This window comes from Schistocerca cancellata, chromosome 3 (assembly GCF_023864275.1).
Source record: "Schistocerca cancellata isolate TAMUIC-IGC-003103 chromosome 3, iqSchCanc2.1, whole genome shotgun sequence".
NCBI lineage: Eukaryota > Metazoa > Arthropoda > Insecta > Orthoptera > Acrididae > Schistocerca > Schistocerca cancellata.
The window spans coordinates 529603290-529628728 of NC_064628.1; positions in this window are offsets into that span (position 1 = coordinate 529603290).

The window sequence follows — 25439 nt, forward strand, 5'->3', positions numbered from 1 at the left end:
CTCCTTCCAGTCCTCTTCGGTTTTAGCAGACATATGAAGTGCGTGCAGACATTTCCAAAGTAAAGCACAAGTATCTTTTACAATACTTCCAATAGGACTGACGCGAAAAAGGTATTCAATGTGCAGTGCACTAAAACTGTTTCCTTTGGCGAGGCACCTGGAAATAAAACAGCAAATCAACTTACAAGATCGACCAGTTTAAATAATAATTGAGTTCCATTTCATTACAATTAATCTTTTAGCACTGTTTCAAGAGATGAGGCCCAGAAAAAGTGGAACAGTTTATGGACTGTTTTCTAAGAGAGATGGCAGGCCAACAGAAAACAGCATCAGGGCAAAAAAAAAAATGTAAAGGTTTTCCCGCAATGAAAATGATGAAGACTAAGAGCGTTCTCAAGGCAAATCAACCCAGCATGATAAATCGGCCAATACCAGTTCTGTTGACGAACAGGCTGCGCCTATACTGTCCAGTTAAAAAGGAGCCTAAAAATGTAATATCGTAAGAAGTATCATTACTGAATACGAGAGACATTTCATAAATAATGCACAGGTTGGTATTACTGTGGATTTTTTGATGCAGCAACAATGAAAATTATGTGAGGTGCAGTTGGAGCTTGAGGAAGGAGCATGTGCTTTTGGTTTTTTCGCGGTGAACTCTAACACAAAATTGTCGAAAAGTAGAAATGGACCCAGCAGGGATCTCTGGTACTGTGACTGTTGAAGACCAGAGGCTGTACATCAAGACCGAACATCCACGCGGAAAAAACCAGACAGAAATCCACAGTGCGTTAAGTGAAGTTTCTGGTGAGTATACAGTGGCCCGTAGTACAGTTTAACGTATGTTAACCGTTTTCGTGGTGGTTGTATGAGCAGAGACGATAACCCAAGAACCGAAAGGCCAAAAACGTCGACAGACGAACGAAGTGTGGGACTTGTGGCAAATGCTCTTGACGAAGATCGCAGTGCGACTTGAGGAACACTCGGAAGGCAAGGGAATCCCCCCAATATCAGTATTCCGTATCTTGACAATGATCTGAAGAAAAAGAAAAAGTCTGCGAGATGGGCACACTGTTTGACTGCTGAAAAGAAGCAGAAACGCCTGGACATTGCAACCTGTCTCAAACAAACAATTCGACCGAGAAGGTCAAGGATTATTGTGTCGAACTGTCGCTATTGATGACATGCGGATTAGAGACTTCGAACCAGAGTTGAAATCACAGTCCATTGAGTGGAGAGCTTCAGAGTCTTCATGTCCAAAAATAGTTCAATGTGCTCAATCAAAGCTGGAGCAAATAATGATTTCTGGTTATGATCACCAAAGAATCATCACGACAGATTGAGTCTTATGTGGAACAAGTGTCACACCAGTGTATTATAACTTCATGCAAAACCTGCGCAGAAAAATCCACAAAACCCAGCCTCAGTTGCTTGAGGCTGGGCAACTCAGTCCCCACAACAAGGCTCGCCCACAATCGCCAATGTTGTAACCCAAAAACTGCTCGTATACGGATAGGAAGTGTTGCCATATCCTCCATACAGTTCGGACGTGAGTCTACCAACCGTCGACTTGTTCCAAAAGTTGAAAACACCCACGCAAGGACGTCGTTATCTCTCTCTGGAAGAGCTTTCTACCACCGTTACTCGTGCCATTCGACAGATGAACAGAAGTGGTCTTCTGGATGGAGTAATATAGCTTCCTAGACTTTCACATTCAGTCATAGAAAAGCAGGGAGACTATTCTGAAGGACTGTAAGGAGATATTGAAAAAAAACATAAACGTGTAAGTAAAAAAATTTGTGTGCATTGTTTATGAAATGTCCCCTGTATACAACAGAGCGATGTGGTCGAAGAAGATGAAAATTGATGTTGGTTCCAATGTTAGGAAATTTAAATGAAGAAAAACGTCACGTCAAAGCTGAAATTTTAAACATCATGCAGAATGCTAGATATTTCAATCCTCGACCACAACCAGCTAATCCGGAATCATTTTGACATCATAGACTAGCTCCTGATCAAAATTACTACACGCATGGTCAAACTGATACTCAAAATCTGCATTCGCAGAATACTGGATCACTCAAAGTTTTTACTATCATTTGATCAACTTTGTGTCACCGCCTTCCACAAGCGGGAGTGATATATATCTATCAAACCAATAATATAATGAAACAATTATCCACAATTATTAATGTGTATCAATAAAATTGATGTTATTGAATTAAATAAGTTGATAATACCTTTATTTATTGTGTATCAGAACACACTATGTCGAAAAATGAATACAGAATAATTTATTTAGTTAGGAGGCCAACTTTACTGCAGGCTGTGGAAAAGTTTTTGCATTTACCTTAAAGTTACTGACAGACGTTCTTCTTGTGGTATGGACTTCCTCCATGTTGTGTCATTATATGTTATTGATGGACCAATTATTCTCAACAATTCGTCAAAACTATTTTTTTCCTTCCATAATACTGGAAAAACTTCTCAAGGTACTCACAAAAATCTTTAAATAATTTGTAAACTGCCCTTTCAACAATCTTTGCTTTGTTATTGGATGAACCCATTAACGATGTTTGCATCGTTTGCTTTTCGCTCGAAGCAGAAGAGCAATGACATCAGAAGTTTGAATGATACCCATTAAGAAAGTGTTTTGATTTAACGATTTATTCATCATAGTGAGTTCACCTGGCAGATTTTCTGTGACAATGACCTGATAGTCGCTAGTGGAGGCCGCTCCTTAGGCCGCGTCCTACGTAAGCGACAGAAGCGACCGACAGCGCGTGACAGCTTCAGACGACAAAACACAAACGCATTTTTAGTTACGGAAGTGTCCTACATGGTCGCTACCTGTCTCCCGCTGCAACATGCGACGATTGAATTCAAACGTGTTTGAATCTTGTCGCTGCAGCACGCGCAACACAGAGTGACAGCCACGTGCCTTCTCGGCAAAGCAGTGGAGCGTGCGCGACGGCAGCTGTTAAATACTTATCATCCGATTTTATGAAAACTATTAGATGAAAAAATTTGACTCTTCTGCATCTTATAGCTTGATATCTTAAGGCCGTGTCCTACGTGAGCGACAGAAGCGACCGACTTCTGGATACACGACACCAGCGACAAGCGGCAGCATCGGGTGAAAAGCTAGGGTGTCCTGAATGCGAGAGACTATGTCACGCTACAGGATGGCTGCATAGAACCAACCAGTTGTTTCTATAAAACGGCGCCCTTAAACTGTAGAATACTGTAGCTGGAGAGTATGGCTACAAAATTAAGTTTACTTAAGAAAATAAATCGAAAAGGAATGCTGTGCATGAAATTTACAAAGGGAGGAATCTCCATAGAGAATTTCATAAATATCATCAACTACGAAGCTCAACAAACAAATTATTCGAATACACATGAATGAGCAGAGGAGCATTCGACTATCTCATTAATAAATTTAATACAATTGTTTTTTACATGATCAAGAACTTTTAACAGCCAATAAATGCGGAATAAGGACTAACTACATGACTAAATACCCTAAATACTAACATAAACATAAAAATGGAACATCAGAAACAATAATTAGCTGTGGTGTAGCGGTTGCGATACATCCAGCTCGTGATTTTTTTTTTTATGCTTCGATAAAGTCCTGGGTTCGATCATGGATATATTTTATATTTTAACTGACCCAGTTACAATTCTGTATATTACGCTTTATGTAGACCGTTTACACTGCATCCCTAAGTACATTTTTAAGGTCTTGCCAAAGCACTTGATCTGCGTATACACACCTATCCCAGTATACCACACACTTTAAATTCCTAATAAATTACAATGAACCAAGAAATTTCACAGATATTTGATGTTGCGAACGTAATTCATCAGCAGTCAGTGTTAAGGCCAAGCGTTTCAATTAATCTCAATAGTCTGTAAAAGTAAAGCATACAAATTTTTTGAAAAGAAAGTCGAAAGTTTTGTGTAATGTTTTGTCTAAAAATATGAAATAAAAATTATTATGAAAACGTTTGGTGCACATCATTTTCTGTTCATGATTTCGAACATCATTCAAAGGCTCGTAGAACGTTTCTCTGATCTACTTATTTCTTTTACACAAATCATTTCATAAAATATTTGACCGATTTCTTTCATTTTATAATTTCAAGTTTTATTCATAAAGCATGATCTTACTGACTCCTCGTTCCCCTTGCTAACGTATTTGCTTCGAAGGAAACCTTTTTGATATTTAAAGACCGCACCAATGTATCTTTTTATGTACAAAATAGCTAGGCCTTGAACAGATAAAATTTTTGACACTTCATTTACGTAGTTTGATAGCAGCTTTTAGTGAAATATTTCAATTTTTCCTCAGCTTATTAATTACGTTTCCGTTAATTACCCTGATTATTTCCAAGCAGTTAAATATTTTCATGCAAAACTAGCCATCATGCTGGTTACTTTGGTACCCCGTTTACCTGCTTCTCTCCCTTTGTTTCGCTATGAAAATTCGGACAAAACATGATGTAATTTATAGGGAGTCTTGTTTTCGCTCTGCTCGCACGCTTACAAAAACGTATCGAGTGTTAATCATACGATAAAATAGTCCTTTCTGCGTGCTCTCATCCCCAAAAATCGTCGTTTCGGTATCTTGAACCGTTTATGAGATACGATGATTTTTACGACCACTTGATTCCCGAAGCGTAGGAAAGGTTCGGACGCGAAGCGAGCGACCCCTTCCGCGGATATAACAACCAGTATCTCAAGAATGAAAAGAGATCTCATTCCAGTCTCAACTTTAAATACAATTTAGATATATTGGCTACATTTCATATGCAATAATGCATGGCCTTAAATGAACTATACGGAAAGTCTATGCAATGTGATTTTACCTCCGCAAATTCTTAAAAATTTCGTGCAGCCATATACTCAATTTGGTGCAGCACAGTAACTATGACGAATAACGAAAATAAATTCAGACCTCTATCGTTGGATAAGCAACGCATCGCGACTCACGCTGTTCTCAATAATACAGGGATCCCTGCAGCGACGCATGTCGTTGCTGAGCAACAGTCTGAGACGAGGCGACTGGCAAGCGACGTGAATGTGTCCGACCCCAGTCAGCGAAATCTTAAGAAAACCGTGAGATGCAGTAACAAGAGTTGTCAAAAGGTAAGCCAGCAGCAAACGTCTAAGTTTCGCCAATTTGTAGCACCTGTAACACAGACATCGATTCGATTACACCTTCTGCGCACGCATAAAATTTGTAAATTCTCTCATGTTGGTGTATTTAACAAACATGGAAATCTTCGACATTGCAGCTGTATTCAGAGTAATTTTATTTTGACAACCAGCCGTACAGACTATTTAGCTATTTTTGTTCTGAGGCAGTTTGTCTTGGAAAAAGTATGAAGTTCAAAACTTGGAATAATACACGTTATACATTCTCCTACTTAGTTTCGGTGCAAAGCTATATATGTATCTGTACAAACTTTGTTCTACAAGTCGAGTGTCTAACTGTGACTGTGACTTTTTGAAACATATGTTTTCTTTACACATATCATTAGAAATAATACATTTTTATAAGAATTTCTAACAATTATAGATGATTTTCACAGATTAAGCTGCATTTTCGTCAGAAGACCAACTGGTTTTTTAAATCATAGTTGTCATATATTGAATGACATGCCATTTGAAATTGTTGATTCTTCGCGCTGCGATCAAATGATACACAATAGACATGACACTATAGTCGTCATTGTTTAATGCGGTGTTTCATTTCGGTGATGGCTAATTTGTAGCAGTGAATATCATTTTTATATGCTCTCTTACACGACAGTGTAACCCCTGACATCACGCAACAAATATTATTCGTTCAATCTGAGAAGACTCATTGAGCAATGGCTGGCGGTATTAGCTATTTCGTTAGAAGTCGAAATGAATGTACGGTTTCGATTTCGGGCCGATGTACACTTTTTTCCGCTCTTTACCGATCTCATCTTTCAATATTGTGCAAAGAGTATCTTTATTGAACACATTAATAAATTTAAACATTTTCACATTCAGATACATACATCTATTACACCTTTAACTCAGCGTGTTACATCTAGTTTCGAGTAAAACACAGCATTGTCTGCTGCCTAAAGTTGATTAAATGATCCGTATATGTCAGAATGATTTCCAAAACTAACTTTGATTATTTTAATATAGCGAAAGACTTCACTTGACTGACTAATTATACTCATTTTTTCATTTCAACTTTTTCTTGTTTTTTTCGATTCTTTCTTTCTGCCGCTAAGGGCATTTGCCCAGCCTAGTGATGTGTTCTGTTTGTTAGTAACTCTTCAATCTAATTTCAAAGCTGCGCCGGTATTCCGCACGTTCGTATTTTGTTCATTAGGCGACAAGTTAGAGCAGTATCGAATGCCTTTCGGTCTGGGCGCAGGTATTTCTTGCTTTCTTGGGTCTTCTGGACAAACACAACCATTATGGATCTGTTAACCATTACGGACCGTTTAAAATAAATAGAAGCTGAGTTTCACAACGACATTGTTTGTGGAATACATGTTTATTCCTGCAGAGGATACTATTGGATTAGGAAAGATATAATAAATGAGCATGAAACGTGTTCCAAGATTCTGCAACAGTTCGAGGTCAGCAATATAAGATTATAGTCGAGTGCATTTGTTTGATGACCCTTCTTCAAACTGAGTATGGCCTGCTGATTTTTCCAATCACTGGAAACGGTTCACTCCTCCAGCGACCTACGATACGTTGCTGCCAGAAGAGGGGAAACTTCCTTTGTTGACTGTATGTGTTTTGGTATTCGTGTGACGACTGACAGGAGGAATCGTAAGTACTCCAGTCTTCACCATTAAAACGATTTTGGAGAAAGAAATTCAGTATTCGGCCTTCTCAGTTCTCTTTCGTCCCCGTGCCAGTATGCTCACTGACAAGGGAACCTCCCCATCGCAACCCCCTCAGATTTAGTTATAAGTTGGCACAGTGGATAGGCCTTGAAAAACTGAACACAGATCAATCGAGAAAACAGGAAGAAGTTTTGTGGAACTATGAAAAAATAAGCAAAATAAACAAACTGAGTAGTCCATGTGGAAGATAGGCAACATCAAGGACAACCTGAGCTATGGAGCGCCGTTGTCCCGTGGTTAGCGTGAGCAGCTGCTAAATGAGATCTCGTGGTCGTGCGGTAGCGTTCTCGCTTCCCACGCCCGGGTTCCCGGGTTCGATTCCCGGCGGGGTCAGGGATTTTCTCTGCCTCGTGATGGCTGGGTGTTGTGTGCTGTCCTTAGGTTAGTTAGGTTTAAGTAGTTCTAAGTTCTAGGGGACTGATGACCATAGATGTTAAGTCCCATAGTGCTCAGATCCATTTGAACAATTTTTTTTTTTTGCTAAATGAGAGGTCCTTGGTTCAAGTCTTCCCTCGAGTGAAAAGTTTAATTTTTTATTTTCAGTTTACGCGACAAACTCTTATGTTTTCATCACTTTTTTTGGAGTGATTAACACATCCACAAGAAAACCTAAATCGGGCAAGGTAGAAGAATCCTTTTACCCATTCGCCAAGTGTACAAGTTAGGTGGGTCGACGACGTATTCCTGTCATGTGACGCACATGCCGTCACCAGTGTCGTATAGAATATATCAGATGTGTTTTCCTGTGGAGGAATCGGTTGACCTATGACCTTGCGATCAAATGTTTTCGGTTCCCATTGGAGAGGCACGTCCTTTCGTCTACTAATCAAACGGTTTTGCGGTGCGGTCGCAAAACACACACACCAAATTTATTACAGTGAACAGAGACGTCAATGAACGAACGGACAGATCATAACTTTGCGAAAATAAAGAGATTAAACTTTTCACTCGAGGGAAGACTTGAACCAAGGACCTCCCGTTCGGCAGCTGCTCGCGCTAACCACGGGACCACGGCGCTCCTGAGCTCCATGATGTGCATGGACTACTCAGTTTGTATATTTTGCTTATTTTTTTCGTAGTGCCACACAACTTCTTCCTGTTTTCTCGATTGATTTGTGTTCAGTTTTTCAAGGCCTATCAACTTTGCCGACTTATAACTAAATCTGAGGGGGGTGAGATGGGGAGGTTCCCTTGTGAGTTATTGGATTGATGGCTTTGATCCGTTTAGTGGTTTAACGCAGGATTTAAACTTTCCAGAATTGTTTTGTCGAATTGGTATATAGAGTTTTACTTGTCGAATGCTTCACGTGAGGGTCTCAGTGCTCTCGTTTTGACTTCATTAAGTCTTGTTTATAAATAAGGCTTCCTAAATTTAAACCTTTAGTGATGTCTTTGCTTTCGAAGCAACTTTCTGAAATGGCTGTTGGCCACGACAGGTGTTTCCCATGTCTCATAACATTGATCGACGCATACCTTCCTAAAGGTATTGTACAATGTTGTTGAATTTTGACCATCTAGACTCACCTTTTCCAGTCTCAAAGAAGAATGTTCGATATTGGTTGCTCAGCCTGAAATCTCTTTCTTGTCGCACTTGCTAAGCACATAAATCTTCCTACCTTTCTTTACATTTCTAATTGTACTAATCATCATTAGGGTCCGCATGAGTATTAACGGATCTGGTATGGTTAATTTAAGGACTGGTTGGATGCCCTTCCTGTCGCCACTCCGCTACGCGCTCAAAACAGTCTGCATGTATTATCATCTATATGAAAGTGAGCAAGAGTTTTATAAACCTTTGTGAATCTTGTAACTGTCTGTGGGACTTGGGTACCAGCCTGGCAGTCCAGTATTCACCTTGTGGGATGTGGGAAACCGCTTAAATACCACATCCAGCCAGTACACCGACCCTCGTCATTAATCCTTCGGATGGATTTGACCCCAATCTGGGGCAAATCCTCGTCTGGGAAACACCACTTTAATGCGCACAGCTATCCAGGCGAGTGTTCCTAATGGTGCTCGTAGCTAGTACGATAATACTGTAATGGCCTCATTATAAAGGATTTTCTGCTCCTTCATAAGTGAATCGAAAATTTCAGGTCTGTAACCATGACATCTCGGACGTCACCTCATGAGTCATATTCTGAGTAACTGCCTAACTGTACAAAGTAATTTTCGGATAAAGCATTTTGAACAATGTCTACCAACCGCCCTAATCACTTGTATCCGTCATTCTATAGCAGGTTAGTTGATATATCACGAAATTTACGCGCTGCCTTCTCGAGACAGCATCTAATTACCATGTTAGCCCTACCTTTAACAATTAATATTATCCAAACTATTTCGTATTTGTTCCATTAAGTTTCGGGTGTGCAGCCGCAAGAAATCTCCTTCTTCTTCTAATATTTCGGCTGTATAACGTTCAGCCATCTTCAGAGTGAGCCGCAAGACTGCCGCTCCAGTTTTTTTTTTTTTTTCCCCTTTATTGAGTTTCGACTCCCCCTAAAGGGGGGCGGGCTGGCAGCAGCTTATTACGCCGCTCTTCAGCCTACAGAATTTGTTTTAAAAAGAGAAAGATAATTAAAAAAAATAACAGTTGGCGAGAAAATCGGTGACTTAAAGGTAAAAATGGCAGAAAATTCTGGAGCGTGAAACATAAAACACAGGGTCGATGAAGCTAATAAAACACATAGGAAGCAGAAAAATAATAGACAGACAATTAAAAAAACACGGCGACAGTCTGGGTTCTGTTCGCAAGAGATATAAAAAGCACACCCAGCGACAGCATGATTTCTGTTCGCAACACTGTGGAAGGACGCACAACACTGAACACTTACTTAAACACTGCGCTAAAAGTTGGCACAAATACGACATACCACACCCGAGAGCAGGTGGGGGGAAACTGGTCAGATGACGGGAAAAAGGGGGGGGGGGGAGCGCTCCAGTGCTCGCTTCGTCCCTTTATACTGTTGTACCGCGCGACTGCGCATGCGGCCACAGATGCAAATGCGCTAGAGACGTTGGTCAGCGGTAGAGGCCATGGAGGTAAGAATAAGGGGAGATGGCGCTACGTATCCCAGCTGTACTACGTTTTGAAGCCATGGGGGCGTGGCTCGCTGCCATGACACTCTGACCAAAACATTGCCAGTGTGCTATAGCGCTGCGTGTATTACAGTCGCTAATTGCACCATATACGCATGTAACGTCATCAGATTGGTTGTTTCAAAGTTTTTGTTTAAAATAAAATCTCGTAAAGGCGAAATTCCGCGTTTCTTCTGATTAAAAATAGTTTTTAATGTAATATTACGAATAGCTAAACTTCAATGTAAACGATACAATTTTGTTAATTCAGTAATAAACGTGTATCACAAACTAAATAATAGAAACTGAAAACTAAGTTAGCTATACCCTCCCTCCAAAGCCCCATAAATACATCTTGTTTGTAATACGTACTGGGACATTTCAGTTTCGTTACACTACTGGGAAACACTGTTCATTACCACCAATATTTACTGAAATACGGCACATAGAATGGCAAATCTACACAGTGTCCTGTTTAGGTCTATACTTTACGCCAGTTAATGTAGTTTTAGCTTTTAATTTGGTACATGATGAAGACAAAGTGAATTACTCAACACTTCGATTATCGACGATACGTACGTATTATACTGAAATGTGAACTTGAAAACTAAGAATTTAATTCTTTGAATTAACATACCTTTTGCAAATGTTTTGGGTGTGTAGAGGAAAACTGATGGTACAGCATTTTCTCGGAGCCTTACTGTTGAAAGGGAAGTTCGGTCTATGTCCTCTTCTCGGAAATGCTGAGAACATATAGTGCTCCAATTAGACGCACGCCAATTCTTCCTCCTCACAGCATTCTCCCACAGAGCTTTCCGACTTTCATTTTTAGGAAATCTAAAATCATACAGGAGAAAAACACGCTATAGTACAAGCACCGATGTAGCACACGTTCATTCACAATGAAGTTGTAAAATCACACTTAGCGAGACAACTTACGCATGAAATGTTATTCCCTTCGATTTCGCATCACAATCAGAACGATTCGTACATCCGAACACCACACAAGTCACCATAATAGCGCAAAATCCTTCCAAAAGCGAGCGACAAGCCTATGCACACAAGCAGGGCCGGCCTTAGCCATCCAGGTGCCCCGGGCGAGTCGTCCAGTTGGCGCCCTTTATTGTATAAATAGCGAACCTGGCAGTGCTTTGCAACACGGTATTTGACTGTTTTCTAGAAATCGTCTTAAGTGGTTAATGGCGTCATCTTATGATCATAACATGGTTTTTTCCATCGTAAATTTGAGTATTTTATTTTTTTAAATGGAAATGAAATCCAAATAATCTGAAAGCCCGCTAAGACGCTCCATGTGAGTCTTGTGTAGCCTGTGACGTCAGTCCAGCATGCTGCTGTCGCTGCCGTAACAGTCAGTATAGCAGTGATATATTGTTTGGGCATTCACATTTTGGGAAATTGTCTAAAAATATTGCGTAGTACTGCACTGTACATCTACAACAACTCCAGAAAATTGTTTTTGCGTGTTCCAAACGAAGAAAAGATGCGTAAAATGTGGTTGAAACAGGCTCATATATGCCAAATATTTCTTTTCTTTTCTGAAGCACCCCTGTACTAAAGCGAACAAAACAAAACAAAAATTATTCAAATTGGTCAAGCCATTTCTTTGTTTTGGTGAGACTAACACACAACAATTGATTTTTATATATAGGAGGTAATATGTATAACGAAAAAACACTAATTTTGAATTGGGTACCATATTTTAATTGAATTTAATATAACTGTAAACCATAAACCTATATTTTCTGTCAGTCATCTGAACACAAAACATATTACGCCTAATGAAAAACAATTATAAACGACTAAAATTTTACTTTTCTCGCTTTTCTGTCGGCAAAGTCTCTGATCAGATTAGCAAAGTCCAGGTTTTCTGCAACTTCATTTTCAATGGACAGTGAGGCCAAACTGTTTAGTCTTGTTTGAGACATTGTAGACCGCAAGTACGTTTTTATCAACTTCAGTTTGGAAAAACTGCGTTCGCCGCTTGCGACAATCACTGGTATTGTTAGCAAAATACGTAACGTTATCCAGATGTTGGGATATAACTCTTGAAGATTATGCTTTTTTATGAAGTTTAAGGCTTCAATAGGCGTTGCCTGGCTGTCTTCGAGATAGTGTTGCAGGCCTAAAATTTCGTCGCACGGCAAATTTCCATCAATATCTGACTTCATGTTGACAGTTAACTTTTCTTGTAATTTAGAACAGCATTGTATTAGTTCTTCTTTATTTTGATTTTTTTTTATGTCAAACAAGAAACTCCACGTCGCAGAAAATTCTTGCATCTGTTCAAATCTTTCTTTCATGGATATGTGCACGGTGTCCAACAGTGCATTGAAAAACTCTACTTTAAACTTCTTTTTTGGGTCAGTTATTTGATCATCAACAGCCTCTTCACCCGGCCTGCGTTTAATACGCCTTAATCGCATTTGTGGTTTAAATAATGGCTGCGTATCAAGATCCGAAGCCAGTTCAGTTGCTGTTACAATAGCTTGTTCGAAACCTGTTTGTCTATGTGTTTCCAAATAAGAGCAACATTTGTCAAGGATTCCCATAAACTCGACAAAGTTGATTGTGGGTGACTGACTTGCTTTACTCACAACGTTAATTTGAAACAGAACATCATACCATGTCACGAGAGAAACAATGAAGCTGAAGTCTTTTATTTGTCCTCCTAGTGTTGTCGCTTCGTGTGACACCGCAGCATCGCTTTGTTCAGTAGCATCGGCCAAGGAAACCAGAGCGTCATGCATTTCGCATAATTGATAACGAACCGCTTTGACGCTATCAATTCGAGCTTCCCAGCGTGTGTCACTTACATTTTTCAGGGTGTATATCTTCAAATGGTCGGTCAAAATTTTCCATCTATTTACCGATCCAGCAAATAGATTAAACATTTTTTGTAACATTCCGAACAGTGTCACGGATTTTACTGATGATTTTGCCGCATCACACAATACCAAATTATAACTATGGCATCCACATGGCACAAAAAAATCTAGTGGATTTAACTTCTTAATTCTGTTCTGGACGCCTTTATTTTTCCCCTTCATGTTCGCGCCGTTATCGTAGCCCTGTCCTCTGCAGTCATTAATGTTAAGGTCAAGATCACTCAATGTTTTTAAAATGCTTTCTGTGAGGCCTTCACCGGTTGTATCATCTATTTGCAGAAATGAGATTAAATGTTCTTTTACACTTACGCCATCCTCTTTTATGTCGGCGCATCTTAAAGTTATCGAAAGTTGTTCTTTGTGGCTTATATCTGGAGTACAGTCAGCTATGATTGCATAATACTTTGAACCCTTTATGCGGGATACGATTGTAGACATAACGTGTGATGCCATGAGTTCTATTAATTCATTTTGTATATTTTTGCCGCAATAATGGTCAGCCAAATCACCATTCAATGCCAGTCTGACGTGCTCTTCCATGATTAGATCAAACTTTGCCAATAACTGTACAAAACCTAAGAATTTTCCATTATTTGGGGTAAATAATTTATCTGATAACCCTCTGAATGCCATATTATTTTCAGCCAAATACAAAGTAATGTGCATCAATCTTTGAAGCACATTTCTCCATCGTAAACTTTCTTTAGAAATTAGCTTTTGTTCTTCCTTGTCAATAGTTAATCCAGCTTTAAACCTGATTTCAGCTTCAGTCCATTGAGTAAATGCTTTTTTGTGGTTAGGACTATTTTCATGCAGTTTCAGAGCTTCACTTAAATGTTTCCAATTTCTGAAACCCACAGTGGTAGTCAAATTAGTAGTTGACTTTAAATCAAACAGTCGACAACAAAAGCAAAAGACACTGTCGTTTGATACAGAATAAACTAGCCACCGTCGTCTGATAGTTTCTTCGTTTGATAGTTTTCTTGTATAATGAGTTGAAGAGAAATGACGCCCATTTTCATCTTTTGGAAAGTTATGTAGACATACTTGTGAGGGTCCACATATTATAATGCGATCTATATCTCTAGCATTAAGTACTTTTGGCCACATACCTACATCAGAAACATTGTATTCTTTTATTGCAAGAACGTTGATACTTTCATCGACCACATATGTCATGTGTTGATTTTGACTTGGAGAAATATCAGAGGATTCATGCAAAGATGTACTGCGCTGGTCAATTTGATCACCTTCAATAGGTGATTGTATATTTTTTGTGTATAATTGTTCACAGTCTGAAGAAATATTTGCTGATACATGGACTTTTGATTCAATATCTGTAGTATTTGCTTTAGAATTTCCTTTAAGGTACTTATAAATATTCATGTGCTTTTTAGTTTCTTCAAGAACTTTTTTTTTCTGCTTTTCTTTTCCGATTTTCTGAACCAGAAAGCTTTTTTTTAATCATTTCCTTCTCTCCTCTTCAGTGTTAGTACGGTATGTAATTTTTTACCAAGTCTGTGCAGGGGTTTCTCCATCCTAAAAAAGCCATATGTGGTCGCCACTCTTACTCTGCTACCCTAGCAGTTCCCTCCTGCGTGTGATACACGCTGCACCTATTATGGCAGTCCTGCGGTTCTCTAAACAATAGCAAAGATCGATAACTGCACATCCAGGAGCATCAAAGAATCGTCTGTGCCTCAAATTTAAGTCCTCCACCCTGCTCTAAACCATAGGTCCTCTGTAGACTTTGGAAACGATTATGCAAAACGTTCATGTTCACCGTTATTCATACTCAAATGAGTGTGGACCAGCTAGATCAGTCTAATCAGAGGAACTGCAACTTCCGAGTGACGCTAGAGACACCAGGGTGGCACAGCTTTGGCCACAGTTGAAATAATGCCAACGCAGCCCATGGCAGCAGAGTGATGTCAGTTGACTGTGACCAATACAGCTTCCAACTGTTTCAGACAGTGGCCAGTTCCTGCTACATCTGTACACAACAAACACAGCCTCTATACATTACCTGTTTTCAACAACACATCCAAGGAATACACTTCTAACAAAAGCAGTCGCTAGACACCATCAATGGATATCACCGACTCGTAAAGGATTGGAACACTGCTGACTATTTACAACTCTGCCAACTCGAAATGTGTTAGCTGAAACTACATTACATTGTCAGGTGACACTACACAAACACTCGCAAAATATGTAAACAATTCGACAAATGAAGACCACTACCAACATAAACAGTAACTCAACAAGCACTGTTTATAGTCAGGAAGAACAACATAATAAGAGGATTAACAATACGAGAGAAGGAAAGTTGCTACATACCATATAGCGGAGATGCTGAGCCGCGATAGGCACAATAAATAGATGCACACCATCATAGCTTTCTACCATTAAGGCCTTTGTCAGCAGTAGACACACATACAGACACGCACACACACACTCACGCAAGTGCAACTTGCACACACATCTGCAGTCTCAGAGATCTGAAACTACACTGCAAGCAGCAGCACCAGTGCATGATGGGAGTGCCAACTCTACTTACCCCTACCACTCCCTGCACTCCCACCTTATACATGTTTCCTACAGTCCATAAACCCAACCAATCAGGATGCAACATTGTGGCCGGTTACTGTGCTCCCACTGAGAGAATCTCTGCTCTCATAGACCAACACCTTCAACCTATTATCCGGAACCTATCCTCCTATATAAAAGATACCATCCATTTCCTCAACCAACTCTCCACAGTTCCTCTTCCTTTACCACACAGTGCCCAGCTCGTCACTATTGATATCACCTCCCTCTACACTAACATTCCTAATGCCCATGGCCTTACTGCTATCAAACACCACCTTTCCAGACTCCCTATGGCTTCCAAACCAATAATCTCCTTCCTAATCTCCATGACCAACTATATCTTCACCCACAATTACCTACAAACAAATCCACGGTATAGCTATGGGCACCGGCATGGCACCATCCTGTGCTAACCTATTCATGAGCCATCTAGAGGAATCCATCCTAAAAACCCAGTATCCTAAACCCCTCACCTGGTTTAGATTCATTGATGACATCTTTGCTATCTGGATTGAAAGTGAGGACACCTTATTCACATTCCTCCACAACCTCAACAACTTCTCCCCCATTTGCTTCACTTGGTCCTACTTCACCCAACAAGCCACCTTCCTAGATGTTGACCTTCGCCTCATAGATGGCTACATCAGTACCTCTGTCCATATCAAACCTACTAACCACCAGCGATACCTCCACTTCAACAGCTGCCACCCGTTTCATAGCAAGAAGTCCCTTCCATACAGCCTAGCCACCCGTTGTTGTTGCATCTGCAGTGACGAGCAGTCCCTCTCTAAATATACCGAGGGTCTCACTGAAGCCTTCACTGACTGTAATTATCCTCCCATCCTTGTACAAAAAACAAATCTCCCGTGCCTTATCTTTCTAGTCTCCCACCACCTCCCAAAGTCCCACAGTCCGGCCACAGAGGAGCATTCCCCTCGTAACGCAGTACCATCCACGAGTGGAGCAACTGAATTACATTCTCTGCCAGGGTTTTGATTACCTCTTGCCGTGCCCTGAAATGAGAAATGTCCTGCCCACTAGCCTTCCCACCCCTCCTATCATGGTATTCCACCGTCCACCGAACCTAAACAATATACTCATCCATCCTTACACAACCCCTGTTCCCAGTCCCTTACCTCATGGCTCATACCCCTGTAATAGACCTAGATGCAAGACCTGTCCCATACATCCTCCTACCACCACCTACTCCAGTCCGGTCACTAACATTACCTATCACATCAAAGGCAGGGCTACCTGTGAAACCAGTCATGTGATATACAAGCTAAGCTGCAACCACAGTGGTGCATTCTATGTAGGCATGACAACCAACAAGCTGTCTGTCCATATGAACAGCCACTGACAAACTGTGGCCAAAAAACAAGTGGATCACCCTGTAGCTGAACACACTGCCAAACATGATACCACTCATCTCAATGACTGCTTCACAGCCTGTGCCATATGGATCCTTCCCACCAACACCAGCTTTTCTGAATTGTGCAGGTGGGAACTTTCCCTGCAATACATCCTACATTCCCATAACCCTCCTGGCCTCAACCTTCATTGGTCACTGTCCTCACTCATCCAGCCCCCTCCCTGTTCCCATTCCAGCACTACACAGCTGTCATTTCACCACCACACCCAGCCTTTTAATTTCTTTTATTTTTATGTTTTATTTTTTATTTTTATTTCTCTCCTTTCTGCTACTTACCCCCTCCACACCTTCTCCCCTACCCTCCATCTAAACTGCAACACTTAACTGTCTGCCACTCCCACCATTCTATCCCTCCCCCTCTCCGCCCCAGTCTCCTCCTTACCCCCACCCAGTCGCCACTCCCATCATGCACTGGTGCCGCTGCTCAGTGTAGTTTCAGCTCTCTGAGGCTGCAAATGTGTGTGCAAGTTGCACTTGTGTGAGTGTGTGTGTCCGCGTGTGTATGTGTGTCTACTGCTGACAAAGGCCTTAATAGCCGAAAGCTATGATTGTGTGCATCTTTTGAGTGTACCTATCGCGGCTCAGCATCTCTGCTATATGGTGAGTAGCAACTTTCCTTCTCTCGTATTGTTACATTCCATCCTGGATTTTCCATTGTTTAATAAGAGGATTAAAGTAGATGCTCTCCACAAAGCAAGAATCCTGCTTATGGCTACTGCTCATGCCGAGGACTACACAACTACACTACAAAGTCAGCTAACATGATGTTAATGCTTATAAAGTGCGTAAAGAAAAATAAATTAAGAAAAACCAATCAACACAGATAGACATTTAACTTCTTCACAGAAAGAAGTACCGTAATAAAATGACTACATTAAAAATGGGTGTAGGATGCAATAGTCTTGCAGAGCTACAAAGGCTTGCACAGGACACACTAGTTTATGAAATCAGTTTTCATACAAGAAAATAAACTAAATGGTGATGGATTCTCTTATTTTATTCCTTTTATTGGGGGGGGGGAGTGGGGGGGCATAATCTTTTCTGCATCCAGGGTTCCAGGTGACCTAACCCGTTACTACCTGAACCACCAACATCTTAAAATAAAATTAGTATCATTTTTCTGTAACAAGTAAGATACTGCTTCTGGTAATCAAAACTGTGGAATACTGCTAGACTGATAGAGCAAACTTGTCAATGAGTGATGGATAAATTAAATATGCATCACATATAAATACTCAGAGAAAGTAGTTATTGAGCTACAAACATTAAGTTATACACTGATGAGACAAAACATTATGACCACTGCCCACTGCAAGATGCAATGCTATTTGGTGATGTTGAGGCACATGATACAGTAAGGAAAGTATATAAGTAGAGCAGAGATGAATTATGAATGATTATAGTGCTAATCACGAAATCCACTAGCATAAGCAACTTTGAAAAAAGGTAGATTATAAAAGGTGAATGAACATCTCGGAAACAGTGCAGCTCTCTGGGTTTATACATGCAAATGTCGTAAGCGTCTGTGGAAAGTGGTTGAAGTGAAGTGAAACCATGAGTAGGTGACAAGGTGTTGGGCATCCAAGGCCTTTGCAGAACGTGGAAGTTGGCCACTTATCCCCTTTCCTATTACTTGTTCTACTATAGTACAATATTTTCTTATATCCATCAAGATGTATCTTTTCAATTTTAGTGATTTCCACACAGCGTTCTGATAAGCATTACCAATACAGTTTTCAATACGGCATCTGCCTTTCCGTTTTCCTAAGTAGATATTAGAAGGTCATCATTGTTATGAATGGCACTTCTGATGTTTTGTTGGAAGATAGTAAATGAGTAGTCTTCCATATTCCTTGCTTTGCCCAAGCTACAGTATTTTCTTTTGTTAACAGCTGTTTCAACTAAATTCATTTATTCTGTGGCAGTGGCATTCATTAATTCTTTCACAATATCCTGCAGATGTCAACAAGAAGAACATTCAGAGGTGTGGAATGAGCCAAGAAATACATTGCCAAATACTCAAAGTCATAGAAAATTGATCTTTATACTGCTTAAACTATCACAATACTGCTTAATGTAATTTACACTTATACCATCTAAATTTACTAGAGTAACTTAATAACCACTGTCTCCCTCTGTAGCTCAGTGGTCAGCAGGTCTGACTGCCATGTGGAGGACCCAGGTTCAGTTCCCAGTGTTTCCACAGTTGTTTCTTTGGTGGGAGAAATGAAATGAGGTACGCTCAACCTCATGTTGTCAGTCTGGAATAGTGGTGTGCTGACTCCATAACCCTCCATACCACATCCAAATAATGCCACATGGCATAGCATGCCACAGCGCCCATTTGGAATGTCATACACCTCCTGCCTTGACTGTGGAGTTTAATTCTTTCCTTTATTTAATTAGTAAGGAAGCTGCTACTTTGGAAAAAGCTATTGGCTCCTAAGTTCTACCATGTAGCTGCTGTTTAGCCGTTATTAGTAGCTTCATATTCTCGAATACAATAATATTTTTCAAATAAAATATTTTCCTTTAACTGTAACTTGAGAGTTATTTTTACCAGACATTTCTATTTGTCATATAGCTTTATAACAAAGAAAGATGGAAGGAGAGGGAAAGACGAAAGGATGTGGGTTCCAAGGGAGACGGCAAGGAGTCACCCCAATCCCGGGAGCGGAAAGACCCACCCCGGGGGAAAAAAGGACAGGCACACACTCGCACACACACAGATCCATTATTTAGATAATGTGTAACATCAGCAGTTAATGATGTATGTTTTTTAATTTTGTTTTGAACTGGTAGGCCTTTTGAATATCTTGCTTCATATTAGATGGCAGCTTGTTGAAAATCTTCCCATTGGGGTGAAAAATCCATTCTGAATGCTAGACTGGAAGGCAAACTCTGCATGAAAATTGTTTTCACGTCTTGTATTGTGACTGAGTAAATCACAGTTCATATTAAACATTTTTAATTATCGGCAATAAAACCATTAAGCTTCTGCGAGATGTACAGTTTAATACTTTATAAAACATTCTTACTATTTGTTTATGCTGAATAAACACTTTATTTGGTGCATTGCTTAGGAGATAGTTCTGTAAGATGACAGAGCATGAAAATATGCAGAATAAACCAACACTCTTGTCTTTAAGTCAACACAATGAGGGATTTTTCTAAGGTCAATACACACTATTATAAGCTTCTATACTAGTACCTCCAAGGAATTTTACATTGTGTGTTTTGTATAATATATGATCATTAGTGCCTACTTATGTCACTAAGAAGTCATTATTGCTGATTTGAAATGACTAAATTTCTGCTCACTTAACTGTGATTAAGTCAGATTAGATTAGATTAGATTAGACTAATACTTGTTCCATAGATCATGAATACGACACTTCGTAATGATGTGGAACGTGTCGGTTAATAAAAGGTGTCTGTACAAGATATTACATTACACAAAATATTGCACGACACTAATGTTTAAGGGCTTTTTTTTGTTTGTTTTTTTTTGGTTTTTTTTTTTACATCTAGAAATTCTTTTAACTTATTTTTGGTGGCTGAGTTTTGTGGCAGCATAATTTACCCCTTTCTGTGCCAAAGTCAGATTTAACCCTGCATAGTGAAGATCATCCTTTCTCCTGGTGTTATAGCTATGCACACTGCTATTACTTTTGAACTGGGCTGGATTATTAACAACAAATTTCATAAGAGAATATATATACTGTGAGGTTACTGTGAGGATCCCTAGATCCTTAAATAGATGTCTGCAGGATGACCGTGGGTGGGCTCCAGCAATTATTCTGATTACACGTTTTTGAGCAATGAATACTTTTCTACTCAACGATTAATTGCCCCAGAATATGATGCCATACGAAAGCAGTGAATGAAAGTAGGCATAGTAAACAAATTTACTGAGATTCTTATCACCAAAATTTGCAATAACCCTAATAGCATACGTAGCTGAACTCAGACGTTTCAGCAGACCATCAATGTGTTGCTTCCAGTTTAACCTCTCATCAATGGACACACCTCAAAATTTTGAAAATTCTACCTTAGCTACAGACTTCTGTTCAAAGTCTATATTTATTACTGGAGTTGTGCCATTTACTGTACGGAACTGTATATACTGTGTTTTATCAAAATTTAAAGAGAGTCCGTTTGCTGAGAACCACTGTATAATTTTGTGAAAAACATCATTTACAATTACATCACTTAGTTCTTGGTTTTTGGATGTTATTACTATACTTGTATCATCAGCAAAAAGAACTAACTTTGCATCTTCATCAATGTGGAATGGTAAGTCATTAATGTATATCAAGAACAGTAGAGGACCTAATCCCGAACCCTGTGGGACCCCGTACTTGATAGCCCCCCAGTTTGAGGAATCAGCTGTTGTTTTAACATTACATGAATCACTTATTTTAACTTTCTGCACTCTTCCAGTTAAGTATGAATTAAACCATTTGTGCACTGCCCCCCTCAAACCATAATGATTTAGCTTATCTAAAAGAATTCCATGATTTACACAATCAAAGGCCTTTGAGAGATCACAAAAAATACCAATGGGTGATATCCGGTTATTCAGAGGATTTAATATTTGATCAGTGAAAGCGTATATAGCATTTTCTGTTGAAAAGCCTTTCTGAAAACTGAACTGACCTTTTGTTAGTACTTTATTTTTACAAATATGGGAGGCTACTCTTGAATACATTACTTTCTCAAAAATTTTTGATAGAGCTGTCAGAAGAGAGATTGGGCGGTAGTTGTTCACATCCGACGTATCCCCCTTTTTATGCAATGGTTTTACAATGGCATATTTCAGTCTATCGGGGAAAACACCCTGCTCCAAAGAGCTATTACATACGTGGCTGAGAATCCTACTTATCTGTGGGGAACAAGCTTTAAGTACCTTGCTGGAAATGCCATCAATTCCGTAAGAGCTTTTACTTTTCGGTGAGTTTATTATTTTACTGACTTCAGAGGGAGAGGTTGGTGGAATTACAGTTGTTTCCAACTGCACAGGTATGGCCTCTTCTATTAATAGCCTTGCCTCTTCTAGTGAAGATCTAGATCCTATTTTCTCCACAACATTTAAAAAATGATTATTGAAAATATTTTCAATTTCTGATTGTTTGTTAGTACACTTGTAATTCAGTTTTATGGCACTAAAATCTTCCTGTGCTCTTGGTTGCCCTGTTTCCCTTTCAATAATATTCCAAATTGCTTTAATTTTATTATCAGAGTTACTGATCTCAGACATGATACACATGCTTCTGGACTTTTTAATAACTTTTCGTAGTACCACACAATAGTTTTTATAATATTGCACAATTTCGGGGTCAGTACTCCATCTTGCTGTTAGATACAGTTCTCTTTTACAGTTGCAAGATATTCTTATTCCTTTAGTTAGCCATGGTTTTTATATGTTTTCTTGGAATTATGTTTAACTATTTTCTTGGGAAACAATTTTCAAATATCCTTAAAAATGTATCGTGAAATAAGTTATATTTCAAGTTTGCACCAGGTTCCTTATACACTTCATCCCAGTCTAGTTGCTGTAGGCTTTCCCTAAAGTTTGCAATATTTATATTGTTAATTGAACACACTTCTTTGAAAGTCTGATTTGATATACTGCATGGAGCTATGTCATGTGCTGTAACTAGCTGTGCACCATGATCTGAAAGACCATTCTCAACAGGATAAGCATTTATGTCCTTAAACTTATCTTGGTCTATAAAAAAGTTATCTATTTATGTACTGCTGTTCTTTGTTATCCGAGTAGGAAAATCAATGATGGAGCTCAAATTGAAAGAACTGAATAATACTACAAGGTCATTCTTCCTATTACACTCTTTCAGGGAGTCAACATTGAAATCCCCACAAATGATAATTTGCTTCCCTCTGTCTGACATATAGCACAACAAAGCATCAAGTTTTCTAGAAATAGCTGGAAGTTCCCTGAGGGGACATATACACTATACATTGTTTATGATTCTGAAATACAATATTTCTTCTCACTGGTCAGTAAATTTTATTTTGAATACATAATCGTCATGGTAACATAAAACATTGGCTATTCATTTTACAGTTAAATTACTACAGACAGTTGGGTCTAAAAATAGATTATCAACAGGAGTTGCATTATGTCTTTCCATCCTTGTATGGTTATTTATTTTGAAAAATAATCTAAAGCTGGAAATCAACAACTTTAGATGCCCTCGAACAATACAATTCAACAGAAAATCAACATTAAAGTCTCCACAAACAATGATCTCCAATTAAGTCTACATTTCCTTATTAAAACTGTTTCTAGTTGCTTTATGAACCTTATGTTACTTCCTGTCAGTAACCTGTAAGTACAGATGTGTCCTGGTCCATTGTTGAGGCACAGCACTCAGAATGCCATTCAACACAATATTTACACTAGTGGAAATTGAAATAAGAACACCGTGAATTCATTGTCCCAGGAAGGGGAAACTTTATTGACACATTCCAGGGGTCAGATACATCACATGATCACACTGACAGAACCACAGGCACATAGACACAGGCAACAGAGCATGCACAATGTTGGCACTAGTACAGTGTATATCCACCTTTCGCAGCAATGCAGGCTGCTATTCTCCCATGGAGACGATCGTAGAGATGCTGGATGTAGTCCTGTGGAACAGCTTTCCATGCCATTTCCACCTGGCGCCTCAGTTGGACCAGCGTTCGTGCTGGACGTGCAGACCGCGTGAGACGACGCTTCGTCCAGTCCCAAACATGCTCAATGGGGGACAGATCCGGAGATCTTGCTGCTGGCCAGGGTAGTTGACTTACACCTTCTAGAGCACGTTGGGTGGCACAGGATACATGTGGACGTGCATTGTCCTGTTGGAACAGCAAGTTCCCTTGCCGGTCTAGGAATGGTAGAACGATGGGTTCGATGACGGTTTGGATGTACCGTGCACTATTCAGTGTCCCCTCGATGATCACCAGTGGTGTACGGCCAGTGTAGGAGATCGCTCCCCACACCATGATGCCGGGTGTTGGCCCTGTGTGCCTCGGTCGTATGCAGTCCTGATTGTGGCACTCACCTGCACGGCGCCAAACACGCATCCGACCATCATTGGCACCAAGGCAGAAGCGACTCTCATCACTGAAGACGACACGTCTCCATTCGTCCCTCCATTCATGCCTGTCGCAACACCACTGGAGGCGGGCTGCACGATGTTGGGGCGTGAGCGGAAGACGGCCTAACGGTGTGCGGGACCGTAGCCCAGCTTCATGGAGACGGTTGCGAATGGTCCTCGCCGATACCCCAGGAGCAACAGTGTCCCTAATTTGCTGGGAAGTGGCGGTGTGGTCCCCTACGGCACTGCGTAGGATCCTACGGTCTTGGCGTGCATCCGTGTGTCGCTGCGGTCCGGTGCCAGGTCGACGGGCACGTGCACCTTCCGCCGACCACTGGCGACAACATCGATGTACTGTGGAGACCTCACGCCCCACGTGTTGAGCAATTCGGCGGTACGTCCACCCGGCCTCCCGCATGCCCACTATATGCCCTCGCTCAAAGTCCGTCAACTGCACATACGGTTCACGTCCACGCTGTCGCGGCATGCTACCAGTGTTAAAGACTGCGATGGAGCTCCGTATGCCACGGCAAACTGGCTGACACTGATGGCGGCGGTGCACAAATGCTGCGCAGCTAGCGCCATTCGACGGCCAACACCGCGGTTCCTGGTGTGTCCGCTGTGCAGTGCGTGTGATCATTGCTTGTACAGCCCTCTCGCAGTGTCCGGAGCAAGTATGGTGGGCATGAACACCGGTGTCAATGTGTTCTTTTTTGCATTTTCAGGAGTGTATTAAAGTGAAGGGTCTGGCACTTAAATCTATTTTTTGCATATGTAGTCACTCCCTCTTCTTCTTATTGGTACCACATTATTATGATATTAACTTTCATCATTCAATATGAATATGTTCAGTTTCAGTGATTTTCTTGTGATGTTCTGATATGCACAAGTCTGCTGAAACTCCATCTATCCTTTCATAATCCTTAATTGAGATGGGAAGTTCATCCCTTCATTTATGAGGCTTCTAATGTTCTGAGGGAAGACACTAAATGCATTTTCTTTAATATCCTTGGCTTTGACAAGCTACAGAATTTTGTTGTATTAGTATCCATTTCAGTTGCAACTAAATTTATTCTGTAGCTCTGTTTTCTAGATGAATTTACCATAAATAATGTATCTTGAATGCACTCAAAATCACTGGTATATGATGGCTACTGCTCTGTTCAGACCGGATGCTTGGGGCAATTAGCCCTGCAAGTAGCCTCTTACCAGAAAAAGTGCAAACCATGCTATGTATAATGCAACAGAGTGAGTGGTGATCCATCTATCATACCCATACAATAATGCCTCTCTCTGCTAAATAGTTTTCTAAGATATGCATTAACACATTTCACAGAAAGCATCATCTATGGTTTATCATATGACCCAAAGAGTGACACAGTCTTTACAATAGTGTGAGGAGCATTTT